This window comes from Scyliorhinus canicula, chromosome 22 (assembly GCF_902713615.1).
Source record: "Scyliorhinus canicula chromosome 22, sScyCan1.1, whole genome shotgun sequence".
Lineage (NCBI taxonomy): Eukaryota > Metazoa > Chordata > Chondrichthyes > Carcharhiniformes > Scyliorhinidae > Scyliorhinus > Scyliorhinus canicula.
In genome coordinates, this window is record NC_052167.1 from 10,613,421 (window position 1) to 10,634,895 (window position 21,475).

The 21,475-nt window shown below is 47.5% G+C and overlaps 1 protein-coding gene across 12 annotated transcripts in view; it reads right to left on the reverse strand.

The window, feature by feature from the left end:
• The window catches only part of zmiz1a (zinc finger, MIZ-type containing 1a), a 431,940-nt gene that overhangs the window by 91,382 nt on the left and 319,083 nt on the right, over positions 1–21,475 (reverse strand). The window contains exon 1 of one of the 12 annotated variants that reach the window (XM_038782674.1): positions 18,059–18,321. The exons of 10 other annotated variants lie outside the window; for them this stretch is intronic. The gene's annotated coding sequence lies outside the window, so the exon portion shown is untranslated. Of the gene's footprint in view, positions 1–17,905; positions 18,034–18,058; positions 18,322–21,475 lie in introns of those variants that run through there. One more of the 12 variants, XM_038782672.1, reaches the window with a different exon arrangement.

Sequence of the window (21,475 nt, forward strand, 5' to 3'; positions counted from 1 at the left end):
GGCACTCCCAGCCTGGCACCATAGCATTGCCACCCTGCCACTGCCAGGGTGCCTGCGTGGTACTGCCAGGCTGATGGGAAACACACCGCCAAACCCACCCAAAATGACACTTTAGCGATTTTCTGGTTGAATTCTGCCCGACGATTCTGACCTGCGTAGACACGAGAAAAATTTCGGAAAAATTATTTCACACATTCGTCCTCTGGACGTCAGCAGTGCCGATCAGCTCCTGGCTTGGGAGTGTAAAAGTGGATGAGCAACACAAAGGGATATTGCCTCAGTGACAGAATCTTACCCGACTTGGTAACACCAGGTTCATGCACAAGGTTAATATCACCCAAAAAAGCCTCACTGACCAATTTGCATGAAAGTACCATTCTAGATATTAACAATGACACAGATTTAAATGATCAATGTTGATCTGTAAGGGGGATTTGTAATTTCACCAAGATACCATCTTTGCAGCATTACTCTTCAGAAATCCGGTCCATGTTCAGGATTAGTTGACTAAGGCAGCAATATGCCAGAAGATCAAGGACACACTATGATTGTGTCCTGTGTTATCATAGAGTCCCAAATATATTATTACCATAAGTCTATTTGAAGGCAAACTACAGTGCCAGAGCTCCAACAATGAGGCCAACGGTCATTGAAGTCCATTGAACCGTTTACATCTCACATTGAGTATTTATGCAAGTCACACCTGTGGCCAGAAAATGAAGCACTGTAAAACAAAATGTCAAAACACCGAAACGTTTGCATGGAGACACTCCCTGGAATGTCTTACCAAACCTGTTCTCCATCGTCCCCCACCTCTCCTTTAAGATTTACCTTTAACCCCAGTTTCTAAACTCAGCCGCTAGCCACCCCTACCACCACCGCCATTTTCCGGGGGTTGAAAACTTGCTTCCATGCGGCCGGCTGAATGATCCGACTCAACAATAGTCAGAATCCATAAACAGAGGTGGGCGTCATCACCAGAGAAGAGGCAAGTGACATTTTCAGTGGCGTGACAACCAAAACCAGGTTTCTTGCATGCGGGCAGCACCTCCCCCTACATAAAAATGGGAAAAACACATGTTTTGACTCCCCTTTGTTTCATCGGAGAGGAGAGCGAGAGGGAAGAATGCTGCTCCAGCTGCCGAGTGTACAACAGCTGGGAAAGTGTTCATCTTCCTGTTGGTATGAATTCTCCAGAAGGATAGCATTGGGACAGTTTGGGGACTTAATCCCTTCTCCATTACAAAAAGGATTTTCATTTTTCCTCTCTGGTCAACTCTGACTTGTACTCTGGGGTATCAATCCACACTGGGCAGTACATTTACCAACTGATTCCTTGCCAGCACCCTTCAGATACACCTTAAAAATGCAACCTGGACCACTGACTCACGGCGCCAAGGTTCGATCCCGGCCCGGGTTCACTGTCCGTGTGGAGTTTGCACATTCTCCCCCTGTCTGTGTGGCTCCCACCCCCATGACCCAAAAAGATGTGCAGGGGAGGTGGATTGGCCACGCTAAAATTGCCCCTTAATTGAAAAAAAGATTGTGTACTCTAAATTTTTTTAAAAATGCAACTGGACTTTCTAATGCCTCATTGAGTCCCATTACCTCACGCGTTCCAAACCGTTGCTGTTCCCGGTCACTTGAGCTTCTTCTCCTCCTTGGCAATTTCCTGTTTTTGTTCCTTTCGCCCCGTTGCCTCAAAGTCCACCGCCCACCCCCGAATAATTGTCAGTCCAAGTTCATTTCTTCACATCCTGCCCTCTCCTCAACCTATCCTCCGACGTCCAATTCTCTCCCACACCCAGTCTCTCTTCACTGGGACTCTCTCGCCTTCTTGTCTCTTGTACCTGTGGTGCCTTTCCCCACTTCCTTAGCAACGCAAAACTAGCGAGGTCTCACTTTAAGGAACAAATCAGTTTCGAGGAGAGACCTCAACTGACTCAATGTGAGAAAGCTGACATATTTGAAGAGACAGATCAGACAGGAAGGAAGGAGATTGGGTTCAAAATTAATCATTACCAGATGCTTTGGGGGAACCACAATTTTGTTTTAAACCCAGTGACATTTCTACCTTTGTTAACTGCGCTATCTTCCTTCTTTCACAGCAGCCATTTGCAAATGGCATCGTGCTCACGTCGCATGCAAGAAACCTTATTTTTTATAAATTTAGATTACCCAATTATTTTTTCCAATTAAGGGGCAATTTAGCATGGCCAATCCACCTACTCTGCACATTTTTGGGTTGTGGGGGCGAAACCCACGCAGACACGGGGAGAACGTGCAAACTCCACACGGACAGTGACCCAGAGCCGGGATCGAACCTGGGACCTCAGCGCCGTGAGGCGGTTGTGCTAACCACTAGGCCACCGTGCTGCCCGCATGCAAGAAACCTAGGGAACCATCCAACAGCCGGGGGATTTACAATGGAGTTCTCTTCATTTGCATATCTGGGATGAACAATATGACCTACTGGGAAACGTGGGAAACACAGGAACAACACAAGACCAATGACTCTTCTGTCAGTCCATAGACAAACATTAGGTGTAATGTTGAAGTGAACCCTTGAAACCATTGAAAATCAGGTTCAACATTCAATTTATTTTGAGAGGTTTATGAAGGGCTTTCATTGCACCTTTCAATAATCTCACGACATCCCAAGGGGCTTTGCAATCAATGGGCGGCATGGTAGCACAGTGGTTAGCATTGCACAGTGCCAGGGACCGGGGTTCAGTGCCGGCCTTGGGTGACTGGCTGTGTGAAATTTGCACGCTCTTCCCGTGTCTGGGTGGGTTTCCTCCAGGTGCTCTGGTTTCCTCCCACAGTCCAAAGATGTGTGGGTTAGGTGGATTGCCATGTCAAAATTGCCCCTTACTGTTCAAGAGTGCGCAGGCTGGGTGGGACGCCCTAGGTGAGATGCTCTTCCGGGGGCTAGGTGCAGACTCAATAGGCCGAATGGCCTCCTTCTGCACTGTAGGGATTCTATGACTTCAATGACAGCAAGTTTGCAGGAATTCCAAAGTGATCAGATCATCTGTTTAATAATGCTTGTCGAAGGATAAATGTAGTCCAGGACACTGCGGAGAACTCCCGTTTCCTGTCCTATTAAGTTGAGGACTTTTCTAATTCCATGCATGGCAACAGGACAATCTTTATTGAAACGGACATGAGGTAGTGCAAAGCAACCATAAAACTGAATCTAATTCATCCCCATCTTTGTCCACATCAACATAACCATTCCTGCCTATTAGTTAATCGAGAGTCTCTCTCCCAGAAGGCTGTTGAGCCAAGTCAATAGAAAGTTTCAAAACTGAGACAGGCGACTTTTTTGATAGGCAGGGGTATTAAAGGTTACAGACCCAGCGTGGGTGGATGGAGTGAAGGTACAGATCAGCAGTGGTCCAATGCAGTAACAGAATAGTCTTGCGATCGCCTACTCCTAGTCTGATAAAGAGCTTGATGTTTTTTAAGTCCGTATCAAACACATCAAACCGGATCCCAGTGTACGATGATGGTATTGGACATTATGGTTACACTGACCTGGTTGTGCTATTTGAACCTACAGTAAGTACACAGTGTTATGGGAAAAAGGCAGGGTTAATCCAAATCTACACTTAAACTGGCAGCCTTGCATGGTCACACACACTGTGGGTCAGTACAACTTAAAACAGAATGTCGGACTTGTCCAAGTCAGTTCCAATGCAGAGGAGACAATAAAGAACCTGTCTGGCACACCTTCTGGAGCTATTTCCAAACCAACCAGATGGAAAACTGAGGACAATTAATTGCAATTTGCCCAGATCTTAGCACCAGGAGAAAAGGCACAGAAAGAAAGTGGGAATTGGATAGCTAGCACAGGTACATTGGGCTGAATGGCCTCCTTCTGTGCATTCGAGCCTCAACCAACAAAACAACAATCACAAAGCTGTTTCCATTTCTTTCCTCTCCGAATCAAGGAGGGATTCATTGCTGAACTGGAATTCCACAGGGACCCACTGACATCTTGCCCACGTGGTCACTCACCTTAACAGGAAAATCCAGGGCAGTAAAGACAAGTGCCAATTGGTGTCCTTGACCATGACTTCCCCAGCCTCTGTGGGACAGCTGATGAGACCACCACCTGCCACTCTACTCCTCCCCCAACCCCACCGGATGAAATGGCAGCAGGACTGGGAGAGTGGATGATTTACCACAACCTCCCCCCACTGGGCACACCATCAGGAAGGTGCGGCACCATTGACGGATCTGGCAATGACAGACTTCCTGCCTTCGATGAGAATCCTAACCCAGGAAACTAGGTGGTGTCTGGAGAGGGATAGGGATAGACAATCCTGGTAAGCTATCTGATTGCATGTGGCACTGCAATTGAAGGCCACAATCAATCGATGCCCAAAAGTGCAACATCAGTGTCATATTTCCAGACAGAAATCAGGTACGGAGACACGATCTTTACTCTCAAGTCCTTTAATCAGTTTAAACACCTCAATTAGATCACCCCTTAATCTTAATCCTCAGTGGAGTACAAACATAGTCTATATAACCTGCCCTCTTACTTTAACTCCGTTAATGCCGGTATCATTCTGGTGGATGTGCGCTCTACCCTCCCTTCAGGCCTAGCATAACCTTCTCGAAGTGAGATATTCAGAACTGCACTCTCAATAAAGAGATGTCAGCAATAGAACTCACCACCACATGGGAGTGGTTGAGGCACATAGGGGAATTCCAGAAAAAGATGAGGAAGAGCAGAATAGAAGGCTACGTGGACAGGATGAGATGAAGAAAGGTGGGAGGAGGCTTGGATGGAGCTTCAGGGCTGACAGATCTTTTTTTGTGTCCTGGAAGGTTCTATATAATCTCCACATGAAACCTTCAGGAAACGGTATTGCAGCTAACACAACATTTAATGCAGCGTGACTTATCGAGGTCTCGCAAATACAATATAAAAATTCAGAGACAAAATTAGCTATGCAACTTTTAAGTGGCACCATTTTGCCATGAAGGTTATCAGTTGTCTGATTGAATTGCCCATTGGTATCAATGTATTTTAACCCCTCATCTTGCACTGACCCCAAGTTCAAACATTTAAAACCTCTGGAGTTACATTTATCACAGAAGGACAAATAAAAAAGCTCAAATATACTTTGGTTGAGGCCTTAATTAATAATAATAATCACTTATTATCACAAGTAGGCTTCAATGAAGTTACTGTGAAAAGCCCCTAGTCGCCACATTCTGCCGCCTGTTCGGGGAGGCTGGAACGGGAATTGAACCCACGCTGCTGTTCTTGTTCTGCATTACCAGCCAGCTGTTTAGCCCACTGTGCTAAACCAGCCCCATTAACGTAATTAACATAGAACGTGTGCATCAACAGGTTGAGATCTAGGATTGCATTTATCCACAATAGATTGAAAGTCACGTGTAGGTGAACGCGTGTGTGTGCACGTGTATGTGAGGAGTGTATGTGTATGCTTGTTTGTGAGGGGGGCTTGTGGGTGTGTGTGTCTGTGTGTAGGTGAGATGTGCAAGTGTGCGAGGGGCATATGTGTATAAGGGGCTGTGGCTATGTGCTTGCATGCGTGTGAGGGAGGCTGTGTGAGGGAGGCTGTGTGAGGGGGTGTGCGCGTGAGGGGGTGTGCGTGAGGAGGTATGCAGGTGGTCTCATTTGTACCACAATTGAAATGCATCAGTAAATCTAAAAACTTTCTGCTCTTTGCTGATCAACTCTCATGAGCCGTGCCAGAAGGAATCCAACAATGTCTATCTAATCAGTACATACAAGACAGAATAGAGAAAGAAACATAGAAAATGTTATTCTGTTGAAGGAGGCCATTCAGCCCATCATGACTGTGCTGTCTGAAAAACAATCTACGCACACTACAGTGCATTGATATGGGCCGGGATTGTTCGCATCCGGCCAATGGGGTTCCATTGTGGGCAGCCCCACGCCATCAGGAAATCCCTGGTTTACTGCCGCCGCTTGTCAATGGGATTTCCCATTGAAGCCATCCCATGCCGCTGGGAAACCTGCGAGCGGGGGTGGCCTGTGTGAATCCCAACGAATTGCGGCCTATATATGCACATCCGGACATTTCTTACCAGTCCACCCTGTCAGTTTTCTCCAGGCACAGAAATAAGTCTTTGAGATACAAACGTCTCTGATGACTGCTCAAATATTCAGTGCCTGGGTTTGCAACATATGCTTACATCTAATAATACCTGCGCCATTACCTCACACACTCACCTGCTAACCTAACAGTAAAACTGCTGGTCTCAGTGTGTGCCATAAAAGAGGACTTTGAAAGTAGCGACAGGCTGTGAGAGATCGGATGTTAATGGTCATCGTGCATTATTAAAGCAGCCTCTGTCCACATGCAATACGATATCACACGACTGTATTAAAATTAAATTCCACTTGTTTCACAATTACGCACAGGGACAACAGAAAGAAATGGAGAGAAAGCAAACTTGCAAAAAATTGCCTTTCCCCCTTTTAACACATTTGTATTTCATTCATTTACAGATAGCACATTACAGTCAATGACATCAGCTTAACTTTGAACATCCTTTTGTTTGTTGCCCTGCACTTTGCTGCTTGCTGTGTTCTGAGCTGGTTCCTCTTTTGTCTGACTCCCTGCCCCCACCCTGCCTTCACACATGGTCTCCGAGGAAGCCACAAATTTGCATCGGCTGTCCTCTCTTACTTCTGCTTGAGCATGATCCTTTTAAAGTACAGTTTGCCCCAGCCCAGCCCGCTCAAAAGCATGAAGTACACGAGAAGTCCGGCCTCACTCCCCACAGAAAATCCCACTCCCCCCACCCCTGTCCCTTGAGAAAGGAAGAGTTCCTCCTTGACCACTTTTAATCAACCCGCCCTCCACTAACGTCTCTGCCTGGGTTCGCCTTGGTACATTTTTCAGACTCATTAAACCCACACAAACAACACCTCGCCCACGGAGGGTCTGTGTAATTGACCTGTCGTGCAGCAACTGGGAGAGTTCCACATTCCAGTGTCGTGATCAACGGGCAAGAGATCCAACACCCCAGCTAAATTTGAGAAATTAAAAATGAAATGAAAATCGCTTATTGTCACAAGTAGGCTTCAAATGAAGTTACTGTGAAAAGCTACATTGCGGCGCCTGTTCAGGGAGGCTGGTACGGGAACTCATCTAGAATTATGACCGGGGGGGGGGGGGGGGGGGATTGTGGAAATCCGGCAACTCCCTCACTATTTCTATCACCCACTTCTCACCCCAGCAGGGGCTACAACAAGAGGAAAAGGTAAAATTCCTAAAGCTACCTCAATCGCAAAACCTATGAGGCGCCATGACTTGAATGGATTAAACCCAGGGGCTAGGCTTCTTTCATCCAATTATAACCAAAGTTTAAACAGTTTGGGGTGACAAAAAAGCCGGTGGAAGAAAAGGCCATTTTAGTTTGTACCCAATGTTGTCCTTATTGGTGAAAACCTCTTCACCCGACTCGACGAAGGAGACCTGGTACTGGAGGAGTGATGTTGCAAGCAGACGTCCTTCAAGGTGGTTAGTGTGACTGGCCGGGTGCCATTGCGTGTGCTGGTTTCTCACTGATGGTCGATCTGCACTGCACACCAAAGTTCGATGTAATCTGGTAACAGTGAGATGGGGACAGGCCCAATGAATCATTCCAAGTGCAAAGACGCACCATGCGCAATGAAGATTTGGCAGAAATACGTATGTGCAGGGCAAGGCAAGTCAGAGAATGACTTTGAATTACCAGCACAGAGCTGGCTTTTGCTAGCGACTATTGCACAGAAGCCCCCTTCATCGTCTTACACTATCAACACATCCTTTGATTCGTTCCTCTGGCACGTACTTACTGAACTACCCCTTAACTGCATCAATGGGTTTGCTGTGAGATTAATGATATTAGCGCTCTCAATCACACCCCCATTGCATTGTCGACTTAAGGGTGGCACTATGGTTAGCACTGCTGCCTCACAGCGCCAGGGACCAGGGTTCGATTCCGGTCTTGGGTGACTGTCTGTGAGGAATTTGCACATTCTCCCTGCTTGATGTGCAGGTTAGGTGGATTGGCCATGCTAAATTGCCCCTTAGTTTCCAAAAGGTTAGGTGGAGTTACTGAGATAGGGTGGAGGCACGGGCTTAAGTAGGGTGCTCTTTCCAAGGGCCAGTGCAGACCCGTTGGGCCGAATGGCCTCCTTCTGAACTGCAAATTCTATGTTTCTATGTTACTGCACTGCCATCTTTCACTTCTCCTTGCACAGATGAAGCTAAATGATTTGGTGTCAGGATCTGGGCTTCTAAACAGAGTCCATTGGTAATGTGATTGTTGGGTATTCTTTTCATCAGAGGTCAGGGCTGTCTGAAGCATATTATTGGGACATTTTGACCCTATCTCTTCCATAGAATCCGTAAAGCGTCGACTGCGACCATTTGGCCCATCAGGTCTGCACCGATCGTCTGAAAGAGCACCCCTCCTAGGTAACCCCACCTAGCCTGCACATCTTTGGACACTAAGGGGCAATTTAGCATGCCCAATCCACCTAGCCTGTACATCTTTGGGCTGTGGGAGGAAACCGGAGCACCCGGAGGAAACCCCACGCGGACACGGCCAGAACATGCAAACTGTACACAGACAGTCACCCGGGGCCAGAATCGAACCTGGATCATTGGTGCTGTGAGGCAGCAGTGCTAACCCCTGTGCCACCACATTCGCTGTTGTGCTCTGGATGTTTTTCATTAAAGGAAGACCTTTCCCTGGTCACAAGCTGTCTGATTGGCATGTCTAACTGTGGCACGCCACCGATTTGCACCACACTGCACAGTCCGACCCAGCTGCAAGCCCAGCTATAATTCTCCAACTTGTCTGAGCTTTTGTGGCTCGGTCTCCACTGGGGTCAGTGCACTGTGCTAATATTTAGCAGAAGCATAAAACAAGACTTCCTCTTTCCCAGGGCAGGGGGTATTGCATACTTTAATGTAGTGGATGTCAAATTCTCCTTCTCCAATACACAAATGTAGAACATTAAAGTAATACTGCAGACCTTTCTTTGTCATTTTCAGCCTTTTAAAACTAAAGAAACTCCACCTTCTGAATTCCTGATTTACTTGTTTTCCCTGTGAAAGAACATGTTCAGAATCTCAGGACAATCTCAGTTACTGAAAGGAGAGAAAGCATCTTAGTAGCAATGATTCTATTAATTTTAAACAATACTTATTTTGTCAACACAAACCATACAGCTGTGACGGGGAAGACTGAGGGGGTGAGGAAATAGAACAAGGAGTATCTTCCTTCTCTGTGCCCGCTACCAGCCACCCTCTTAAGCCTGGGTGGCTCGCAGTGCCCATTGCAACACATCCTGAACTAATCAGAACGAGTCATTGCTCAAAGTGTTTCCCATATTCGCTGCTTTTTACTGTGACTGGCTGAGGAATTGGGCACTTGGATCATGTTTGTACGGACTTCAACCCAAAATAGGTTAGAATTCCACAGGCTGCTGTCCGATGTGACTAGATTTAAGAGCTACAAAAAGAATACTGTACTATCCAGCCTGATATAGAGCTATCCAGTGCTTGTAAAGAAGGATATAGTATCAATCAATCAAAACTTTAACAATTAGATGCAAACTAAGACTAATAGAATCCTTACAGTGCAGAAGGAGGCAATTTGGCCCATCGTGTCGGGAAGACCACCTCAGCACTATCCCCATAACCTGTGCATTGATCATGTCCAATCCGTCTAACCTGCACATCTTTGGACTGTGGGAGGAAACCGGAGCACCCAGAGGAAACCCACGCAGACACGGGGAGAATGTGCAAACTCCACACGGACAGTGACCCAGAGCCGGGATCGAACCTGGGACCTCGGCGCCGTGAGACAAGTAGTGCTACGCACTGGGCCGCCGTGCTGCCCTTGGCAATACGTCGTCTCAGAAATTACGGAAGATAAACAAGTGTAGAAATTGGCTGTGCGCCAGCCATTTTAAAATTCCTAATTAACAAGCGACTGGGCTCATCAATGACCCAATCCTCCACAATCTTTCCTTGCCCACTCCATTTCTTTGGGCATCAGGCGTGAAGAGGTTTGGGAGTGTCTTGCGGCAGTTATGATCGGGTGGCACAGGGCAGACGGATAGGCCAATGGGACATGACTGAAATGTCGCAGCAGATTATGCTGGTGAAGGTAGCAGAGGCTGGTGCGCTCTCAAATCTCATTCAGTTTTAGCTTTTTGGAGCCTGTCGTAAGAAATAAAGATTGAGAGTCTTTGGGCTGGATCATCCGCTTCGCCAGCAGCGCACTCACGCCAGCAGATTTCCTGACGCGTGCGTATGCCCACATTGGGAATCCCATTGGCCGGCTGGCGGGGTGGAGCATGCTGCCGCTGCCGGGGGGGGGGGGGGGGGGGGGGGGGGGGGGGCGCACTAGAAAAAGGGTGCAGCAGGACAGAGAATCCCGACCCGTATATATATATATATGCATAGCCTTCCAGTTAATAGCATCAACCCTCGGCCACAACATGGCCCCGCCTAGATTCCTGATTGGGTGTAGAATCCTCCCCCCCCCCCCCCCCCCCCCCCCCATTTGTACTGCCAATTGGCCACCTTCCCACTGGATGGTGACTATCTGGTGCTTGATTTGATGAGCTGAGACAACGGGATGGCTGCCATTTTGTCATGAACTCGGTGGCCCAAAATCCAAAAGGTTGAAGTTCATTTCACATGACAAACTGCAGAACGAACCTGGTTAAAGTAAATACAGTCATTGCAATATTTGCAAATTAATTTCTCGTGTTTAACCGTACTAGGGCCTCCCAAGGTTTTGCAGCACTTCACATAGAATGAATCATTTTATACTGCCACTTTGCAGCAGCCATTGTTCACACAGCAGGCTGACAATTAGTGGAGCAGGACCAGTTAGTTAGTCTGTTCTGGTGGTGCTGGCTGTAGGAGGAGTGCTACCAAGAGTTCTGTTTCTCATAACTGCGTCACAGTGGCACTGCTGCCTCAGAGCTCCGGGGACCCGGGTTCGATTCCAGCCTCGGGTGACTGTGTGGAGTTTTCACATTCTCCCTGTGTGCGTGGGTTTCCTCCGGGTGCTCCGGTTTCTTCCCACAGTCCAAAGATGTACAGGTTAGGTGGATTGGCCATGCTAAATTGCCTCCCCCACCGAGTGTCCAGGGATGTGCAGGTTAGGTGGAGTTACGGGGATAGGGCAGGGAAGTGGGCCTAGGTAGGGGGCTCTTTTGGAGGGTCGGCGTAGACCCGATGGGCTGAACGACCTCCTTCTCCACTGTCGGGATTCTGCGGTTCCAACTGTGGGATCTTCAATTTTCACTCAACCTGGCATACGAGGCATTGGTTTAGTGTCCAGCTGAAGGCCAGCATGTCTTGACAATGCAGTACCGACAAACTACAACCCTCGAGTTAGATTAGATAATGTACTCACATCTTGGTAAATAGCTGACTTCAAACGCAAATGTTCTCCAAAGCACTGGGCCATGCTAACCTGACTTCATCCCCACATTCCAGACTATGAATTCAGTGCCGGGTTTTCCAATTAACCTCCAACGAGCCAGGAATGGTAGTTGGTCAATTTTCTTATTGCTGTATTAGACTGTAAGCCACGATGCACCCACCCCTCCACAACTCATTGCCAAAACAAAAGTTCTATTCTATCGGTTTTGACATGAATTAGGTTCATGACAAAGATCTCTGTTTATTTTCAAGAGATTTGCTTTAGTCCACAAGTCTTCAAAACATTTCACATGCTCTGCCGGCCTGACCCAGTTTTCAGAGAGACAGAACTCAGCAGAGCTGAAAGAAGGGAGAGAGATAGCCGAGAACGGATTAACTGGGAAAATGGAAACCATTGTACTCACGGATTGTTTTCAGATAGCAAACAAACTGAACGGAGAAGATTCTTAACCTTCATTCTTATCATGTCCAGCAGCCAGATTCTCGTCACACTCGCAATGGATCCTCAGACCCTCAAGGGAGTCTGCAATGCCTTTTTCAACACCGGGAACAACTCCCAAAATCCAGTACCCACCTTACTCGCCATCTCAGCTAATCTTCCAGTTCAGCTCCATCAGATCAGTAATTCCCCGATTCTGTCTCCAATATGTCCCACCCTGGGCCCAGTAACCCCACAGTGCAACAACACCATCACCCTCCTGCGCTATATGTTTAGACAATGACTTATTCTCCCTCCTATTCCCGAATCCTGCCATCCTGGTTAATGGATGACAGCTACAGACCCTCGGAACTCTTTTCATTGTGTTGGGCACAGTATTGTTCCTTCAATGAACTAATTACTTTACAATTTCAGAGGTGGCAATTAATTAACATGCTTGCAAGGTCCAAAGACAGTGAAGAATAGTGTGTGTTCGGGGGGGGGGGGGGGGGGGGGGGGGGGAGGAATTGAGTAAAATCAACCGTGGCTCAGCTTGGTAGTACTCTAGTCTCAGATTCACAAGGTCTCACACAGGGACTTGAGCACAAGAATCAAGGCTAAGACTCCAGTGCCGTACTGAGGGAGGGCTACACTGTTGAAAGTGCCATCTTTCAGATGAAGCACTAAAGTGCAACCCAGCCGATCCTCTCAGGGAAACGTGAAAGATTGCGTGGAGCCACTCGAAGAGGAACAGGGGAGGTGCCCCTCAGTGTCCTGCCCAAGGCCACTAAAAACAGTTTGGTCCGTATCACATGTCCTGGAGTTGTGAAAGGTGCTATATAAATGCAAGCATTTCTTAAAGGTTTTGTTGAGGACCCAGCTGAATCAAACAAAAATGACTTTACAAGACAGGACTTGCTTCAGCCGAAAATTGGTGTACGTCTGCTTAAATTACACTGTAAAAGTCCTACTTGTGGTTTTGACTCTACTCACGTGAGCCCTATTAAACACTCCTCCCATCAAAACCACGCCAGTGTACTGACGTCTTAGCTTTGTCCCCTGTCCTTGCCCCATTCCACGCATTGCAAACTAAACAGTACAACAATTACATTGACATAGTGCCTTTTAACATAATGCAGCATAACCCTACGATGTTTCATAGCAGCATTATCAAAGAAGATGTGACACCAAATCACAGAAGTGATAACGTTAGGACAGGTGATCAAGAGGGCTAGAAGCTAGGCTCTAAGGAGTGATGTAATTCAGAGTTGGAAGCTTTAGGGAGGAAATCCCAGGTCTCAGGGCCTATGCAGCTGAAAGCAGAACTGCCAACACAGGCCTGACTAAAATGATGGATGCACAAGAGGCCGGAATTAGAGAAGCAGGAGACCTCGGAAGGCTGGGAGTGGTTGCAGATATAGTAATGAGTGGAGCTAAGGAGGGTTTGAAAGCAAGGATGAGGGATTTAAAAATGAGGCCTTTCTGGATTGAGGGCCAACATGAGTCAATGAGCACAAGGATGATGGGTGATCCAACATCGTCAAGGTGCAACGTGCCACAAGGCAGAACCTGGAAGTTTCTGTATCTCACGAAGGCCCATGGTGCTTTTATATCATAGGAGAAGAGCTAAGGAGATGCTTGGGGCCTGAACCACAAGGCGTAAATGCCCCTGTGTTCAAAATCTCCATCACAGGCACAAAGAAATCAGAGTACCCTCTAGTGTATTCAGGCTAAGGAAGCTGAAGTAAATGCAGGTAACCAGTTTTCAGTGTTTCCAAGGAAACAACATCAGCAAAATGGTCTCCGTGGTCTATAGAGGCACTCAGCACGAAGGAAACCCAACTTAAAGTTACATTCAATTATGTGCCTGTTTCTTCTGAAAGCTCCCTCTGTGACTGGACAAGGTTCCACGGGCATCAGTGATGCCTCCGCCAAGTGTGCTGGTCAGCTATTTGACCCAACCCTGTATTGCCTCTGTGGCTTATTGAGTCGCATTCCCACCTCTGCGACATACGCTTTCGAGTTCAAAAGTGCCATCTTAGACATTCGAGTGCAGGAAATCTAGGCTGACACTCCAGTTCAGCAATGTCTGAGCTTGGGTAGCTCGGTGGCGCAGTGGTTAGCACTGCTGCCTCACAGCACTGAGGAGCCTGGTTCAATCCCCGGCCCTGGGTCACTGTCCATGTGGAGTTTGCACATTCTCCCCGTGTCTGCGTGAGTTTCACCCACACGACCCAAAGATGTGCAGGGTAGGTGGGTTGGCCAGGCTAAATTGCCCCTTAGTTGGAAAAGAAAATTAATTGGGTACTTTAAATTTATTTTTAATAAAGAAATTTCTGAGGTGACATCTTTTAGAAGAGATTTTAAACTAAACCCCGATCAGCTTTCTCATTCCCTGACAAAGGGGGACTTCTGGGTATCCTGGTCAGTGTTTATCCCTCAGTTATCAAGAAACCGATCAGCTGGGCAGCACGGTGGCACAGTGGTTAGCACTGCTGCCTACGGCGCTGAGGACCCGGGTTCGAATCCCGGCCCTGGGTCACTGTCCGTGTGGAGTTTGCACATTCTCCCCGTGTTTGCGTGGGTTTCACCCCCACAACCCAAAAGATGTGCAGGATAAGTGGATTGGCCACGCTAAATTGCCCCTTAATTGGAAAAGATAATTGGGTACTCTAAATTTATAAAAAAAGAGAAGAAGAAACCGATCAGCTGGCCAAGACCTCATTGCCATTTATGGGAGTTTGTCGCGTGCAAAATTGGTTGCCATGTTTCCGAAGTTAAAAACGTGACCATGCTTCAAAAGTATACATTCCATAGATTCCCTAGTGCAGAAGGAGGCCGCTTGGCCCATCAATGCTGCATTAACCCTCAGAAACAGCACTCAAACAGGTACACTCCTCCACCCCATCCCATCCTCATAGCCCCACATTGATCATGGCCAATCCACCTAACGTACACATCTTTGGACATTGGTAGGAAACCGGAGCACCCACATTAAACCCACGCAGACACAGGAAGGTGCAGACTCCACATAGTTGCCCAAAGCTGGAATTGAACCCAGGTCCCTGGTGCTGTGAGGCAGCAGTGCTACCCATTGTGCCGCCTCGAGTTCTCGATTGGGCACAATATAAATTCCAATCTTTCGCTCAAATCTAGAGTTGCCGAAGTCAATTGTAGCACACTTTTGCGTAGAGAGAGTGTATTGTATCCCCGGCGATTTGCTGCACAGATTGACAGTGACATTTTGGCCTGTGCTCAGAGCAATCACATGGTAGTTAGGCAATGGTGGCAAGCCCAACAATGACAGCTCCAGTCTGGAGTGCTGCCACCCGAGTGCCAGGGCCCTTACCAGCACGAGGAAATATAGGTAAGTTAGCAGGGCAGTTACGGTCAGAGAGGAGCACCCCAAAGGTCAGCAACCAAGGCAACCAGTCAAAATTAACTCAATAAATCTGGGCACTTGTTGGCTGATACCAAGAAAAAACTCACAGAAGTTGCCAACTGCTTAGCCAATGCCACCATTTAAGGGAATCAGTTAAACATAGAACAGTACAGCACAGAAATTAGAAATCAGACCCATTGTGCCAGTACTAGATCTTTGAAAGAGCTATTTGAAATAGCCCCACTCCCCTGATCCTTTTGCATAGCCTTGGAAATGTTTCCGTTTTGTTTTAAAACGCAAGAGTTTATCCAATCTCCTCTTGAAAGTTACAATTGGCACTGCTTCCATTGCTTTCCACAGCCCGTAACAGCCGGCCATGTAAGCAGAAGTGCCCCGGAGTGGCCTGCATGTGGCCCTGACCCACACCATGTGCTTGATTCTTCAATTACTACACAAGGTCATTCAGTTGAACAATCTCGAAAGACAGCCACGACCTTCGCAGGACACCGAGGGATGGAAAGCTAATAGCCATCCTCACCAGTCCTGTACACTTTGTGACAACTCACTTAAAGTACACTTTGCCTTAAGAATTCAAGGAAACTTATTTGAGGTGACAGCCACCTGCTTAAGACCTGTAAAATGGGAGCCAATGGCCCACATTCAATATGAAAATCCAAAACTCAGAGGTAAGTACTTACAACATAATTAAAAATGAAAAATAACTCATACAAGGCAGAAACGAACAGTATCATGATGACAAAACCCCAAGTTTGTCCACACTGCAGCACCTCTACTCAATTCAAAATCCCAATGAAAAGAAACCTGGAGTTAACATCTTTCAATGTACATTATTGGGCTCAAAGGTTTAAACTCAAATTCAGGATCTACATCTCTTCAGAGGTTGAGCAGAAATATTGATCCAGCTGAGCACCCCCCCCCCCCCCCCCCCTCCCTCCTCCGTGTACCGTCATCAGAGCACTTTCTCGCCATGGAGTTGCATTGGCCTGAAGCCAAACCAGCCAACTGCCCTGCACGTCAAAAGGCCCCCGGGGGGCAGCACACCGGGTTAGCCCTGCTGCCTCACGGCGCCGAGGTCCCAGGTTCGATCCCGGCTCTGGGTCACTGTCCGTGTGGAGTTTGCACATTCTCCCCATGTTTGCGCGGGTTTCGCCCCCACAACCCAAAGATGTGCAGGGTAGGTGGATTGGCCACGCTAAATTGCCCCTTAATTGGAAAAAAAAATGAATTGGGCACTCTAAATTTATAAAGAAAAAAGGCCCCTCAGGCCTGGGATGGAACCACAACTCGGAGGCCTCTCCAGTAACTGCGGACAAAAACCTCCACAAAATGAAGGTCCTTTTCAGGTGCTGAGCGACCTGCTGCGCATTTCTAGCATCTATCCTGTGCTTGCGCCACTCATCAAGTCATAACATGTCAACCCACCTTTGGGGGCTCCAAAGGGAGAGCGAGCAACTCGCTCTCACAGTGTGTACATCGCTCAGGATTCCAGCTTCCAACTTGCCCATCAACCACGTGCTTACACTCGAAAAGCGCTTCTTACCCCAACAGTAGCACTGGAATAGATGGAAAACCAGCCTCGGTTGTCTCCCTGGCAGCCCTGGGCCTTGTGAGCTGTCTCTTTAAACAGAAAAGACTGGAACCAGCTTGGGCTTTGCTTTTAACAATGGAATTGTGTGCCCAGGTAAGATAGACAAGGGAGCGTGGGGAGTGTCTGGTTGAACAGCACTCCTGTGGGACCCTCCAGCACATATAAAAGTGCCTTATAAATTAGCAGGGCCCCTTGCATGCTTCTTCCCCTCCCCCAAATCTTTGCCTTCAGGCAGCACAATGAACAGCCACTGTATGCAAATGTGTCCCACTTCACTTCCCAGTTAAAGTCAAATTCTTATCCCCTCGCCTGCCTGTTTCATTTGACAATGTACCGAGCGCACAACCTTACCCACAATGCTTTTTATTAAGTAAGGACTTGAGAACTCGCTCGCCCCTCCTCCCCTCATAGCCAAGGCAAAACCAACTTACCCAAACCACACTGCTGCCTGCCTCGTCGCCCCCCCCCCCCCCCAACCCCACCCAGGGCCTCTATTCCTCCAATGCACTAAAAGGCCACATATGTCGGTGCCCACTCCTAGCCAGGAATCAAGTGCTGCAGAACAAAGAGAGGCAGGGGCTGCCTTCGTCTCACTAACAGGCAGCCAGCAGCTATTTTCCAGCCCTCTCAGGGCATCCTGCTCTCTGCATGTCCAGCTACTGCACAATACACATCAATTATTCATCCCCAGCCTTCTGGTTTCCAGGCAAAACCAATCACACATGGAGACCACTAATAGAGCCAGGCTGTAGTTGTCAACAGGCTATGTGTACTCTGGGCTATAAACACTCCTGAGAGAATGGATGGAGAATGAAGTCTATCAAGACCTTTTCAGCCACAGTCAAATAAACTTCACAAGACATTTATTGCAGCACACAGAGCCTAGCATAAATCTTGTTGCACTTAAGAGAAAGGATTCTCTAGGCTGGCTCAAAGGGAGAGCAGTCAGGTATTAATGATGCATCTCCCCCCACCTTCCCAAGCTCCCCCCCCCCCCCCCCCAAAAAAAAGCAGTCACTTATCTGGTAGTCTCACTCAGTGTAATGATGCTGTTATTGATGATCTTGTTCTCTACTGATCCATTTTTCTCTCCCCATGCACACACACATCACACAAGCAGCCACAGCACATTGCCAGAAGGGGAGAGGAGAGAACAAAAAATCCAGGCAGCTTACATTTCAAACTCTTTGCAGGGGTGGTACACGTCGCAGAGCAGGCAGGCACTCTCCTGGACCACAGCCAAAGTCACAAAAGCTGATCAATTAATTCGACAGTCGACGGCCACAAGTGCCTGCGGTAAATCACCACGGCTTCAGGGAAAGCAGGAAAAGCCTGGGTATTTCAGAGGGGAGAAGGCTCAACCCTGGGCTTCCCCCTTCAGAGTGCTGTTGTCTAAATCCATCAAACTAGTGATGCTAATTAGGGTACAGAAGGCTGTGCATTTAGGCAATGCTGGTGGCTTTCTGATGTACAGAGTTGGAAGCAGTTTTTTTTTTGTTGCCTGGATTGTGGGGGTGGGAGGAGGGGTTAGGCTGGCAGTCCTTGTCAACTGTACAGTCCTCTTAAAAACCTCCACAGCACTGAATTATTATGAGAAAAATAAGAGCCCCTATGTGTGAGTGTGTGTTTCTTTTTGCACACTTGTCACTGCTAATTGCTTCTCTGTGCGAAAATATATAAAAAAAGGAGAGAATTTGCAAGCTACAGTTCAGTTGTGGCAGCCTTTCCTGACATTGCATCCTGTGGTAGCCACCACTTCCTTCACAGAAACAACCTCCACACACACACAAAAAATATTTAGAGGCAGCCATTACTGAAGATTCAGCTATTAGATTTAACTTCATTGACCTGCAGTCGAGATTATTCTCACTGAATGAAGTTAAAAGGGGCAACGCTGTAACGATGGTGAACCAGGTAAACCTGAACCAAGCATGCAGAGGGGTGATAGATATTCCAGTGCTTGAAGCCCCTGCATCCTACAAAACCAAATTTAACTCTTCGAAGGCCGTCCAGCTTGGCACGTTAATTAATCAACTGGAGGAAGGGGAGGGGGGGAGAAAATTGTTTTTTTCAAATGAAGTACCGAATTACATTTTTAAAAAGACCAAAATATAAATTCTTCCAGTAAATGTGCCCACCGCAAAGTGGCTCAGATTTGCCAGGAAGGGGCGGGATTGCTGCCTCACGGTGCCAAGGACCCAGGTTCAATCCCAGCCCTGGGACACTGTCCGTGTGGAGTTTGCACATTCTCCCCGTGTCTGTGTGGGTCTCACCCCCACAACCCAAAGATGCGCAGGCTAGGTGGATTGGCCACGCTAAATTGCCCCTTAATTGGAAAAATGAATTGGGTACTCTAAATTTTAAAAACAAAGGGTGGCGTGGCAGAGTGGTTAGCACTGCTGCTTCATAGCTCCAGGGAACGGCCTCGGGTGACTGTCTGTGTGGAGTTTGCACTTTCTCCCCGTGTGTGCGTGGGTTTCCTCCGGGGTCTTCAGTTTCCTCCCACAGTCCAAAGATGTGCGGGTTAAATTGGCCATGATAAATTGCCCCTTAGTGTCCAAAAGTTTATGTGGGGTTATTGGGTTACGGGGATAGGGTGGAGGTGTGGGCTTAAGTAAGGTGTTCTTTCCGAGGGCCGGTTCAGACTTGATGGGCCGAATGGCCTCCTTCTGCACTGTAAATTCTATGATTCTAAATTGCCCCTTAATTGGAAAAAAAAGATTTGGTTGGATTTAAAAAATAAAAACACTTTGCTGTTTACTAGACCATCTCGGAGTACACATCTCACAAACTACCCGACTTACACATCTCCCTCAAAATTCTTCTCGGCATCCTCTCCCTTCCACTCACCAGGAGCAATGTCACGGGAGGATACTCCAGCGGCCCATTATCAAGTACATTCCAGTTGATGTTGCAAACATATTTGACCGTTTATTAAATAGGATGCAGGTCTAATGAAGGCACCTTGGTTTGACAGCTCTGGTAATGCACCAAGCCAAATAAAACATTCTTGGCGATGGGGCACTGCATAGCTCCATGCACTGTGGGTAGTGATGGTCGGAGATTGGGAAAGTCCTGGTCAATCCCTGGCCTCTCTGCTCAGTCAGCTGATCACAGCCAGGGCTTTGGTGATGGTGGACTCCCTCCCTAAACCTCTCTGCTCATCTCTTCTGAAACATGCTTCTTAAAATCCACCTCTTTGAACAAACGTTTGCTCATCCACCCTGATCTCTGTTTGCCTTAGTGTCAAATTTTGTTTGGTAATCACTCCCATGAAGCCCATTGGGATATTTTATTGTACTAAAGGCGCTATAGTGGGAGATGGTGGATTAGTGGTAATGCCACTGGACTAGAGACCCGGGGTAATGATCTGGAGACATGGGTTCATGGCAGCTGGTGAAATTCACCTGAGGAAGGAGCAGTGCTCCCAAAGCTCGTGTTTGAAACAAACCTGTTGGGACTTTAACCTGGTGTTGTAAGACTTCTTACGGTGAAATTTAAATTCAATTAATAAAAAAATCTAGAAGTGAAGGTTAGTAATAGTGACCATGAAACCATCATTGATTATTGTACAAGTCCATCTGTTTCACTAATGAAGGAAATCTGCCGTCCTTAGCCGGCCTGGCCGACATGTGACTCCAGATTCACGGCAACGTGGTTGACTCATAACTGGCCTTCTGAAATGGGCCAGCAAGCCAATCAGTTCAAGGGCAAGGAGGGATTGGGCAACAAATGCTGACCATGCCAGAGAAACCTATATCTTTCTCACAATAAAATACGTTGTTGCTGCTACACCTGACCTCAGCGTGCCGCTGATTTCGGAGGGTACAAAAATCATCCAAGAGTTGACGTCCAGCTAATCATTGGGGATGTGTGCATCTCTGATAGGAGAACATGAGACAGCTGTGTTGCAACCAAGGTGCATTAGTCATGCCAAAGCAAATTGACTCTTGGCAAAGGTATCAGGCAAAACCTTTTTAAAAATAAATTTAGAGTACCCAATTAATTTTTTTCCAGTAAAGGGGCAATTTAGCGTGGCCAATCCACCTACCCTGCACATATTTGGGTTGTGGGGGCAAAACCCACCCAAACACGGGGATAATGTGCAAACTCCACACAGACAGTGACCCAGTGACCAGTGCAGGGGCTGGTTTAGCTCACTGGGGTAAATCGCTGGCTTTTAAAGCAGACCAAGCAGGCCAGCAGCACGGTTCGATTCCCGTACCAGCCTCCCTGGACAGGCGCCGGAATGTGGCGACTAGGGGCTTTTCACAGTAACTTCATTGAAGCCTACTCGTGACAATAAGCGATTTTCATTTCATTTTTAATTTCATTTCAGAGCTGGGATCGAACCTGGAACCTCGGCATCGCGAGCCAGTCGTGCTAACCACTGCGCCACTGTATCAGGCAAAACCAATGGGGCTCCAAAATAATTCAAACACTGGATACGATAAACTGGCTATGTATTATCTGAAAAAGAGGTCCTGACATTATCATTTCTGGTCTATTCTGCATTAGCCAGCCAAAGTAACAGCAGGCACTTGTAACTGGGCTCAGTATGCCTGGGAGAAGGTAGAGATCAAAAAATACGG